This window comes from Nesoenas mayeri (genome assembly GCF_963082525.1).
Source record: "Nesoenas mayeri genome assembly, chromosome: 7".
NCBI classification, from domain to species: domain Eukaryota; kingdom Metazoa; phylum Chordata; class Aves; order Columbiformes; family Columbidae; genus Nesoenas; species Nesoenas mayeri.
The window spans coordinates 39,820,313-39,831,573 of record NC_137551.1 but is presented as its reverse complement, the minus strand read 5'-3'; positions in this window follow the sequence as shown (position 1 = coordinate 39,831,573).

Genomic DNA, 11,261 nt, shown 5'->3' with positions numbered 1-11,261 from the left:
TCCCCAGAGGGGACACAGTGCCACGTCCAGCTGTGGGTATTTTGTGCCCAGAGGGGACACAGTGCCACGTCCAGCTGCGGGTATTTTATCCCCAGAGGGGACACAGTGCCACGTCCAGCTGTGGGTATTTTATCCCCAGAGGGGACACAGTGCCACGTCCAGCTGCAGCTCCCTCTGCCCAGACTGAGGCAGGTCCCCGGCTGGGCACGGCTGTACCGCCGCGGTGTGAGCAGGGGACGGGAGGCGGAGGCGCCCCGTGCCCCAGCCGTGCCGTGGCCATCAGCCCTGGCTGCAGGGACCCCCTCCCAGGGCCAACAGAGACCACAAAAACAACAGCCAACTGCTCTCTAGCCTCGTCTTTGCTAATGTCTGTTTTCATTCATGCGAGTCTGCCATTGCTGCTAGAGTGACCAACTTAGATGTTAATTATATAAAGACACTAAGGATACATTCAAAGATGAAAGTTCAACCCGCGGTTCTGGCAAAAAAAGATTGAAGTATTCCTAGATCACATTCCTCCTCCTTTCCCCTCGAGTCCGTCAGATACCATGACTTCACTCATTTCTTGCCTGCACTTACTTCCAGGGTGATGTTGACAAAATAAGTCTTCTGCTTTTTTTTTCTTCTGACTCAATTAGAGCAGATACTCCTTAGGCTGCCGGCTTTGGAAAAGTGAAGCACCAAGACGAGGGCCCAGGAGAGCATGGGCACCCTGTAACGCATCTCAGGCTCCTGCATTTTATTCATCAGGGTTTCTCCACAGGAGGTATTCAAGTATCAAAAAATGTGCTGCCGTAACCAGAACACTTGTTGTAGCCGTGGCAGAGAAGACAAGGGAAGTTTACAGACTGACTTGCTCTTTAATCCGCCCGCCAGTCCTCTTCCCGAGGAGAAAGGCGGGTGGTCTAGAGACGCTTGTTTTCCTTTTGCAATTCCTTTCTAAGCGATGGGGCTTTCCAGTCCCTGTGCAGTCAGCTCCACACCTGCTGTGACCAAGCTCCTCTGCGCTGTCTCTCCCTCTCCCCAGGTGTGCTTTTATCTGCCTCTAACTGCGCTTGCCATGACTCCCTTCCACCGCACACTGCCTGTGATGTTGATGCTGTCATGGAGTTTATTTTTGTGCTCTTTTCTGCAACTACATTATCATTGACTCATGTTGTCTCTTCTATGTGTGTTGGGGGTTTTGCTTTGGGTGTTTTTAATGCACAAACACATACCACTCTTAGCCCAGCTCCTCTCTGCTCAGTCGTGCGTTCTTCCAGGAGGCAGCCAGCGGAGAACAAGCAAGAGGGGATTCAGCTGCGTCTGAACGTGTGGGAATCTGGCTTTTCAGAGCACCCGATGAGGTCGATGTAAAACAAGACCCAGGCTGCAGCGGAAGCCTCTTGGAAGGTTTCGTGGAGGGAAGGACTCGCCCCCGGCTGCGACCTCGTCCATTCCCACCGTCCGGGCTCATTTGCTTTGGCACAGGAGCTCTGTCCAGGCCTCCAATACCCCAACAGCTGCTGACCCGCTCGGGTATTTTTGTTCAAAATGCTACTGGGAACGAGTCCTATAAAAACTGTGCGGAGATGCCTTCATTATTCCTGCTGAAAAGGACACTGAAAAGGGTCGTGTGGCAGCTGCCTGGCTGCAGCGCCCTGGGGCGGCTGGGGGGCCAGCTGGCTCTGGGGGTCTCACCAAACCCGCCCGTCGTTCCGCGGGGGCCGACTCTCAGGATGATCGGCCTCTGAGCAACAAGTAACAAGGGAGCAAACAAAAACCAGGATCAAGAACCATCAATAAAGAAAGAAATCAACCAATAAAGCAGCTGGGGAAAGAAGAGAACTCCTCTGCAGGTGCAGCTTGCTGGGCACACCGCGATGACTGCTGTACTCCTCACGCTTCTCCAGAGACGAGCTAGAACTGCTGACAGGGACCAAACTCCCACAGACACTCATTCACAGTCACCTGTGTAAAGGTTTAATCTGCTCTTTGAACAGCCTTTCTGGGAGAGGAACATAATGGATGGAGGCAAATTGTAAAGGGTGCAAGAGGATAATAAGGGATGGCAGAAAGCAGAAAAAATGTTGCTCGAGTTAGTACTTGATCAGGATTATCAAGACAAACAGATCACGGGATTTCTGAAGATCAGTGCTCCACCACCTTTCAGCTAGGAGCATTCCAGATGCTGTTTTGCAGCTGTAAGAGGAAACATTTCACCTCTCAAACCACTAACATATCTCAATTAGAAGGCTCATTGTCTCTTGATGAGCCTTTTCAAGAAGGAGAAAGCCCTAATCCTGATTAACTTGTCAGGTGTGGCTGGAGGTGTCAGAAGAGAGGACTGGGGTGGGCAGCACACAGCGGCGTTGATCCCAGCTCTTTGGGCAGAGACCCCGTGGGATGGAGAGCGCCGGGTGGGCCGGCAGGGCGAGCGCGAGCATCCCTTCGCTGCTGAGAGAAACAGCGCGGTCCCCGGGAAGGCAGGTGTTCGGTGGACAGGAGGACAAGGCACCAGCAAGACAAATGCGAACCAGTGTCCCGAAGCCAGGGAACAGCGGTGTCGGGAGCTCACCACCAGAAAAGTGTCGTCTCTCCGGAGGGAGCAGAGCAGCCCGCGCAGCAGCAGGAAAACCTCCAGCAAGCTAGGGCAGGGTCACTGCAAACGGGTGATGGAAGGTCACATCAGATACTATCAGAGAACGCTTGGCTCCCCGTCCAAAGCCAGGCTGCGGACAAACCCACCTGTCCTGGGGCAGAAGGTGTGGGCAGCCGGTGAGCGCCGGCACCGCCACGGCTGCTGCCGCCTCGTCCGAGTGCCCGCGCTGCTGCCGTCCTGCGCTGCTGCCTGTCCTGCGCTGCTGCCGCCTCGTCCGAGTGCCCGCGCTGCTGCTGTCCTGCGCTGCTGCCACCTCATCCGAGTGCCCACGCTGCTGCCATCCTGCGCTGCTGCCGTCCTGCGCTGCTGCCATCCTGCGCTGCTGCTGTCCTGCGCTGCTGCCGCCTTGTCCGAGTGCCTGCGCTGCTGCCATCCTGCGCTGCTGCCGTCCTGCGCTGCTGCCGTCCTGCGCTGCTGCCATCCTGCGCTGCTGCCATCCTGCGCTGCTGCTGTCCTGCGCTGCTGCTGTCCTGCGCTGCTGCCGCCTCGTCCGAGTACCCGCGCTGCTGCCATCCTGCGCTGCTGCCATCCTGCGCTGCTGCCATCCTGCGCTGCTGCCGTCCTGCGCTGCTGGAAATGAGTCTCCAACAGCTCATTTACAAACCTCTCACAAATACCACAGACCTGCAAATAGGAGAATGTGGCAAAACAGTACCTGACAGCCAGCTTGCTCCTTCTCTTTGGAAAACTCAGGTGTTTCTTTGTCACAAAGCCGCTCATTCTTTCCTCTCAACAGAAACACCCGAATGAAAGTCAAATTATTTTCTTTGACAAAATGCTGTTTGTTGATGTTCAAGTAAATTAACATGTTGTAAAGCAAATGAGAGAAAGGAAGCTTTTTGATAGATTCTATGAGCAAAGATATTGTCGGTTTATTTTCTGAACAGATTAATTTCTCTTTCCTTGGATGCCGACCCGGATGCAAAGTGGTGTGCGGGGCTCTCAGAGGGGAAAAGAATGGGAAAGCGAGCAAGGATCCTTCCTTTGGGTGTGACCCAAGAGACAAGGGGCTTTTTTGTGATGTCTTGCTAATTACTTAAGCTCCTCAAATCTCATGCCTTCACATGGCTTCAAAAAGAGCATAGAAGCATTCTGCACTTCTTTGTACGATCACACTGTATAAATCACTAATCCAAGTATACTGCAATAGTTGCACGTATCATCACTCATGTCAATAGTCTTACTGATTTTAGTAGGACTCTCAGGATAACCAAAGGTGCCCAGTGTCAATTTTAACATCAGTATAGGAACCGTGGATTTTGAAGTTAAAAGCGAGGTATTGCCTGCACCTCCAGCCAAATGATGTTCCAATTGACAGTATTTTTTTATGAAACTTCAGACATTACTGTTCTTTTTAACCACAGGAAGCCCCAAGGAATTTAGCTCGACAAAAGATCAGATGTTTTTCTGCACCGATATAAGTGTGTAGAGCAATAGCCATAGGTTGCCAAGAACTTGAATACATGGTCTAGATTTTATGTCCTCACAGTAACCGAGACACAACTCGGGTGTTTCTGGTTACCGCCCCACGGCCCCGCCGGGCTGCCGACCCCGCTCCGGGGGGACCACCCTCACCGGGGAAACCACATCGCACCCAAACGGGGTGCTCAGAGTGAGCGTGTTTCGCTGGGACTTACCCCTTCCGAGAGCACTGCCCGCGCGGTGCTCGGGCTGACGCGCTCCCCTCGGGAGGCGCGAGCACCCCAGGGCGGAGCTGAGCCTCCCGGCGGCTCTGGCGGGTTCTTCGGTTGGGGGTACGTGGGTACTGCTCCTTCCTTTGCTTCTCTATTTCTTTTTTAAATACAAAATTCCATTTTGATGGAAATGGGATGTTTGTGTCACCTCTCAGCAAAGGCAAGTCTTGATTTTACTGGTCTCACGGAACAGAACGAACCACTCCGTTTGGTAAAGGTGAGGAGACAAGATCAAATTCAAATTACTGTTCTCTCCTGCTGGAGATATTTTTTCTTTTAAATTAGAGAAGTGACTACACCGCAGGTCCTGAGCAGCAATGAGGAATCGTCTGTTGAGATAAATGGGAATGATTGTTTTTCACATTAGTTTAAGTTTCTAAAAGATTTCCATGCTTTTCGCGGCAAGGACTGTTCCAGCAAGGCGCTCACCGCAGACCTTGGGGCTGGGAACGGGCACGTTCAGCCATTGTCTTGACTCCAACCTAAAGACCTTGTGGAAAAGCTGAAAATCTTCCAAGGTGCTGGCAGTGGTTTTGCTGGGGACAAGATTAATGTTCGCTGAACTGGCTGCATCCTTTTAACTGCTGCTTCCCCCTCCTTCCAGCAAGCGAGCCTGCCTATTACTTACACAAACAGACTCTGGAAGAAACCAAACATCAGAAATATATTAACAATAATGCCCTGTTCTTAAAATAGAAAGGCACTAGTAAAGAGAGCCCTTGGCTCTGGCTTGCTGCTGCTCACTTGAGCGCTATTGCTTTCAACTCCCACAATAAAGAAATACAGGCTGCAGAAACAGAAAAGCCAGAGAAGTACCTGCGCGTTGGAGCGTTCCCGGTGGATCTGCCATGGTCCATCGGTCCTGTTCAGGGCAGGACAGTCACAACTTCTGTAAAGCTTGTGGGCCAAACCGACGAGAGGGGTGAAGCAGAAGAGAAGAACGAAGCGATCCAGCAGATGACCCAGGCCGTGCACATGAGCTGGGTACCTCGTGGAACTCTTTCTCCTTTCTCTGTATCTTGGTGGCACACACAGTGGACACACGCGGAGCAGCCGGCCTGGCCGCCCAGCCGCGGAGGACTGTCCCCGGCTTGGTGGGCATGGCACCATCACAGTCTTTTCTTAAGAAAATATGGAGTTTTTTTCCAAAGTACAGATTATTTGTTGCTTGGAAACAACCAAGAAAAACCAGCACGTGTTTTTGCAAAGGGCCGCTGCTCAGCTGCAGCCGCCGTGCTGGGGCGCGAGGCTGGACACCCGCCCTGCAGGGGGGACGTGCCCGCGCCTGCTGCTGGCGGGACAGTCACGGGCAGCGGCACATCCCGGGGTGTGCTCGGCTGCTGACAGGCAGACGCACCAAACTCTGGGGAGCCTTTGGGAAACGCTCCTGCCCTCCCTGCGCCAGGAGCGGCGGCTCAGCGCCTGGTGCAGCCCTGAGGAAAACCACAGCCCGTGGCTACCGGGCTCCTCCCTGCCAAACCCACCCTTAGCTCCATTGGCACCGTGACTGCTGAGGCTTCCCACAGATTTTTACTGCACACTTCAGATTGCGGGACCTTGCTCAGAAACATTCTCCAGAGGACATTTCTTCATCCTCACCACACGCCGGCGGCTGCTGCCACGGCCAAGCCACTCACTTGCTCCTTCCATCTGTCCATCCCTCCCTCTCTCCCTCCATCCACTTCCTTCCTGGGATGCAGCAAGCTCTAAGCAACCAGTGACTTCACAGCCTCCATTTACTTGTTTTGGCTGCATGCTCCATTAATATTCAGCAATACATAGAAAAAACCCCTTACAGGCAGCAGGGCCCTGGGGTGGCTCGCTCCACCCCTCCGCAGTGTTTAAACCGGAGTCTGCAGTCGCAGCCTGGGCTGCTGCGCCGTGCCCGAGCGCTCGCTCCCAGCCTGCGGGCGGGCACCTGCCCCAGCGCCCGGCGCGGGAACCGCCCGCTCTGCCCCAGAGCTGCTTTTCGCCTTTTTTGGAAGAGCCGGAGCGCTGGCGCGCGGTCCCGCGGGCGCAGGGAGGCGAGGCCGCGCTCCTCCAGCCCACATTCCGTGCTAATTTTAACCAGCTCCCTCGAGCAGCTCCGCAAAGCACAGTCTTGATTTATTAGTCTTTCCCTTCTGAAAACTTTTGTTCAAGTGTCTTGAGACACAAGTAAAACCAGAATGGGATTCTCAGCCCGGAGCTGTTTATGGAGATGTTCATCTACCTCACAAAGTATTGCGAGATTCTTGCAACACCAGTATTTTCTTCCCCCAAAGATGCCCCAGCTCTGAGGTGCCAGGGGATCAGGATTGCTGGCAGAGCCGGGTGAGGACGACGTGGTGGCAGGGCTGGGTGCTGGGCCTGGACATGGCCAGTGTCACCCGCAGACACCAGAGCCCTGGACACGTAGCTGGTGTCACCCACAAACACCAGAGCCCCGGCCCCGGCCAGTGTCACCCACAGACCCCACAGCCCCGGCCATGGCCGGTGTCACCCGCAGACCCCACAGCCCTGGACATGGCCAATGTCACCCACAGACACCACAGCCCCGGCCATGGCCGGTGTCACCCACAGACACCAGAGCCCCGGCCATGGGTGCTGGAACCAACTTTCCAGGGACCCCGTAGCGTCTCTACTGCTGGAGTACAATCTTGAATTGCATCAGTACTCAAATCAGCATGAAATTCACAAACCATGGTATTTGTGTAGGAAACATCACAAAGAAATATTAAACATTTTCTTCCAACTGTTTTCTCTCGTTTATTTCCCATTTCTATCTTGCATGGCCTTGACACCTATAGCCAAAATGGTGTTACACTCCTGGAGAAGGGAGATTGAAGCTCTGATTCCTGTCTTGTCCTTGTTATTAACATAAAGAAAAGCCGGTCAGCGGTTCCGCTCGGTTACCCTGACGGGTACCACGGGAACCCACCCACAGCTCCTGGCACCCGGTGACAGTGACTGCAGAGCCCGTGCTGGGGACACCGCAGCAACCGCCATACACTGACACTGCAGCTGCGACACGGAACAGCTCCTGCCTCCTTACCCTTACAGAACTGAGCAGTTCTCCAAGGTGTTTTGTGCTCAAAGCTGGAGAATTAAGCAACGACTTATGGTTTAAGGGGTTTTGTTTGTTTGTTTTAGATTTTCCCATCCAACTGCCAAATACTTTCTGGCTCAGCCTTCAAAACAAATTAATTCTGCTACCATCAGCCGATTTAAATAAATACTGTTTGAACATGAGAGGTATGAACCCGTGAGGAAAGCGGGACTAGCAAACCTCCAGCTGCCAGCTTGCTGCCGAGGCTGATCGGGGAGCCCTGCCCGGCGTGGGATGGGACGGGGAGCAGCGCGGGGGCGCCCCGGGAGCAGCAGAAAACGGGGGCGCCCCTGGGAGCACCTCTGGGAGCAGCAGAAAACGGGGGCGCCCCTGGGAGCAGCAGCCACCGCTCTGCGTTTCTGCCAGTGTTCTGCAGCGCAGTGTTCTGCTCCATCACCTGAGCTGTGCGCTCCCGAGTGTCCATTCCGGACCCCCCGTGCCCGCGGACCCTGGCCAGGCAGGTCCTGCTGCCCGTCCCTGCCCGCTGAGCTGGGGTTTCTTTTCTCTCCTGGGCTGCCCTCCTGACCCATGCAATAACCCCTGGCTTGCAGGCTATGAACAAAGCATGAAAGTTGCAGAACAGAAATTAATAGAACAGGAAAAGCCTAATCTGCCCTCACTCTTATCAGCAATATTGTTGCTGGTTAGTTGACGCTTGAATTTTGAGATCCACAGTTAGGAGTTTGAGCAGGGGTCTATCAAACAGCACAGCACACCAGGCTCCGGTGCGTGTCCCTGCATCCCCTCGGGATCCCTGCATCGGGGCTGTTTTCCTGTCTCACTGCTTTGTCCCCCTACCCCCAGCCTTCTCATTCCACATGGAGCCCGAGTGCTGCTCCCTCACCGATGCGCTCCACACCTTTCACACAGCCCAGCACGGCTCCTTCACCATCAGGACACCGCGCCCTGACTGCGGCTGGCCTGAGACTCCAGTCCCCATCACCTCTTGATTTCAGGATTGAAGGACAGCTGTATTTTGCCATGTGCTGCTCTTCTCAGTCCCAGGCAAGCCCATGGGACCACCTGCAGGAGGTGACCTGGGGCCACGGAGCGCTCTTCGGGTGGGACAGGACCACCAACACACCGCAGCCTGTGTTCATGGGCTCCGGGAGGTCCCCCAGCCCAAGCCTGCGCTGCTCAGCCTCAGCACAGGGACGGTGCTGCGGTTCCAGCCGCCCCGTCTGGTCTGCGGGGCTGCCGTGAAGTGCTCGTTTTACTGGTGCGGCACAACACGAAGGCTCTCCGGGTACTTCGCTCCCTTTCCCCGCAGGCACTGATTCTGTTACTGGCGCTCTGCTGGCTGAGCCCTCCAGTCCCCGCAACCAGGCATTTCAGTAACACTTCAGTGCATTTCTCTGCTTCCCATATTTCTCTCGAGCTATTTCTTTGCCTCGCACAGTGGGGTCCAGTTGTCACAACATGACAACTTTATGCGTATTTCAAGTCAGAAAGAAGCAGAATAAAGTTCATTTCCACGCTTATTTTGCTATAGGAAGGACTTACACCCTTTTTCAAAAAGGCTGAGTGTATTTTTGTTTCATTTCCCATCAGGGCTCCTGTAAGGGAACACCTTTATTCCGCCTCCATTTCCCGGTTCTCTTCGGTTGTACCATTGTGGTTAATATCCAACCTCACGGGGTTTATGAGCATTGTGGGCTCCCAGGCAACTCTCCATGTGGGAAACAACTCCTGTCACCATTCCATGAAAAATGTAATGTATTCTTATAGCACCCTCAGGTCTAGCTCAAGTTTGTGCATTTTTCCTGACATATTTTAATACTTTTTCTAAGTACTTTCTGTTTTCTTAAGGAATTTCCGTTGTCTTTAAAGCTTTAACCAGGAGTGGGTTTGTGGAGCGCGCTGGCGCGGGTTCCGTGGCACCGCGGCCACGCCGGCGGCTCCAGGATGTGATCACCAGAACAACCCCGAGCAGCCTGGAAACGCGACTTACTGCACAAATCACTGTGCCATGTGTCTCTTTGCACCATTTGCTTTTATCTCATGGCCTGAATCTCCTCAAAACAGTAAAAAAACCCCAATAAAGTTGTATGAGGGCGACAGTGGGAGGCGAGGAAAGCGGGTTTAAGGAGACTGGGTTTAGCCTGTTCTCACATCAGCTGCTGAACTGCTCTCACAAAGCCCAGAAGCATCAGCCTTTGGTGGCAGAAAATGAAATTCCTCGTCTTTCCTGATTTTCTACAGCCTTAACTCCTTAATCCACCTTGTTTTCTCCCTTGGATACTTCTCTCCTGATCCCATTGTTTCCTGATCAAGAGTAGCTTGAAACAATCAAACCGGGAAGACGGAATAAGAACGTCCTGGTGAGAGGCAATTTCAGAAAATGAGATTACATTTAAAAAAGACTTCGCACATTTTACGGAAGTGACAGTCCCTCGGGTCAGAGACACGGACAATGGATTTACTTTTCTTGGTGTAAATTGATGCTGTTTCTGCACAACGTGAATCACTATTTTCTGTTATTATGAAGGCGGAACAAGGCAATTGTGAAAAATAATACACTACATAACCAGACCCTCACGTTGATGACTTAAATATCATTGTTAACATGGCTAACTTGGCTCAAACATTTAGAAATACCATTTTTAAAAATTTCTTAGCAAACCCACTTTTTTCTGTGCTAGCTAACACTTCAGGTCAGTTGAAGGGCCTGCGGTGAGGACAGCTTGGGGACCAGAGAGGTGGCTGTTCTGGCCCTGGGGAGCTGACAGCTCTCGGTGCGGGGGACAGGGTGACAGCAGCGGGGGGGCTGTGACACCAGCCGGCGGGGGGGCTGTGAGTCAGCGCTGGGCGAGGGGAGGATGCTGCAGCCGGTGTCAGAGCTGCGGGTCAGCCCAGCCGGGCACCGCTGGAACCCCACAAGCCTTGTTTGAAAGGTTTCCAAAGCAGATGGATTACAGCCTCTCACGGCTGTTGTTCACCACAAACCACACACTCAGCCACAGCGAATAGGTGTCAATAGCACGGAAAAGACTTCTGCACCACCCCCGAGGGCTTGCAGCACCCGCAGGAGGGGAGGTGGGACACCCGTGCACTTTTTCAGTTCTCCAGACTGTGTCACAGCAGCATCACAGGATGCTGGCACCTCGACATTGCCTTGTGCCTTCCTCCAGCTCCTGCCTTCCTCCCCACGCTATTCCCTACACTGCAGATTGAGGCTTCTGGTTGGGATGCTCCATGCAATCCAACTTCCCACTCTCGTGTACAAAACAAGCATGGCTGACCACCCCCCAGTCCCCTGCCGGGGGTCCCAGGGGGCTGTTTCCCCTCCCAGCCCCATATCGGGGGTCCCAGGGGGCTGTTCCCCCCCCAGTCCCATACCGGGAGTCCCAGGGGGCTGTGCCCTCCCCGTCCATCCCCATGCCGGGGATCCCAGGGGGCTGTCTCCCCCCAGCCCCATGCCGGGGGTCCCAGGGGGCTGTTCCCCGCCCCCAGCCCCATGCCGGGGGTCCCAGGGGGCTGTGCCCTCCCCCCCCAGCCCCATGCCGGGGGTCCCAGGGGGATGTGCCCTCCCCCCCCAGCCCCATGCCGGGGGTCCCAGGGGGCTGTTCCCCCCCCCAGCCCCATGCCGGGGGTCCCAGGGGGCTGTTCCCCCCCCCAGCCCCATGCCGGGGGTCCCAGGGGCCTGTGCCCCCCCCAGCCCCCTGCCGGGGGTCCCAGGGGCCTGTGCCCCCCCCCGCACCCTGGGGCCCTTCCAGCAGCACTGGGGCTCCGTGAGGGATGCGGCAGCTGAACCCCAGCTCTTGGTTGCCCTCTGCTCCATCCGTGGCTGCTCTCAGCTCATAAGATTAATCTCGCCATTTGTCAAATTATTTATGAG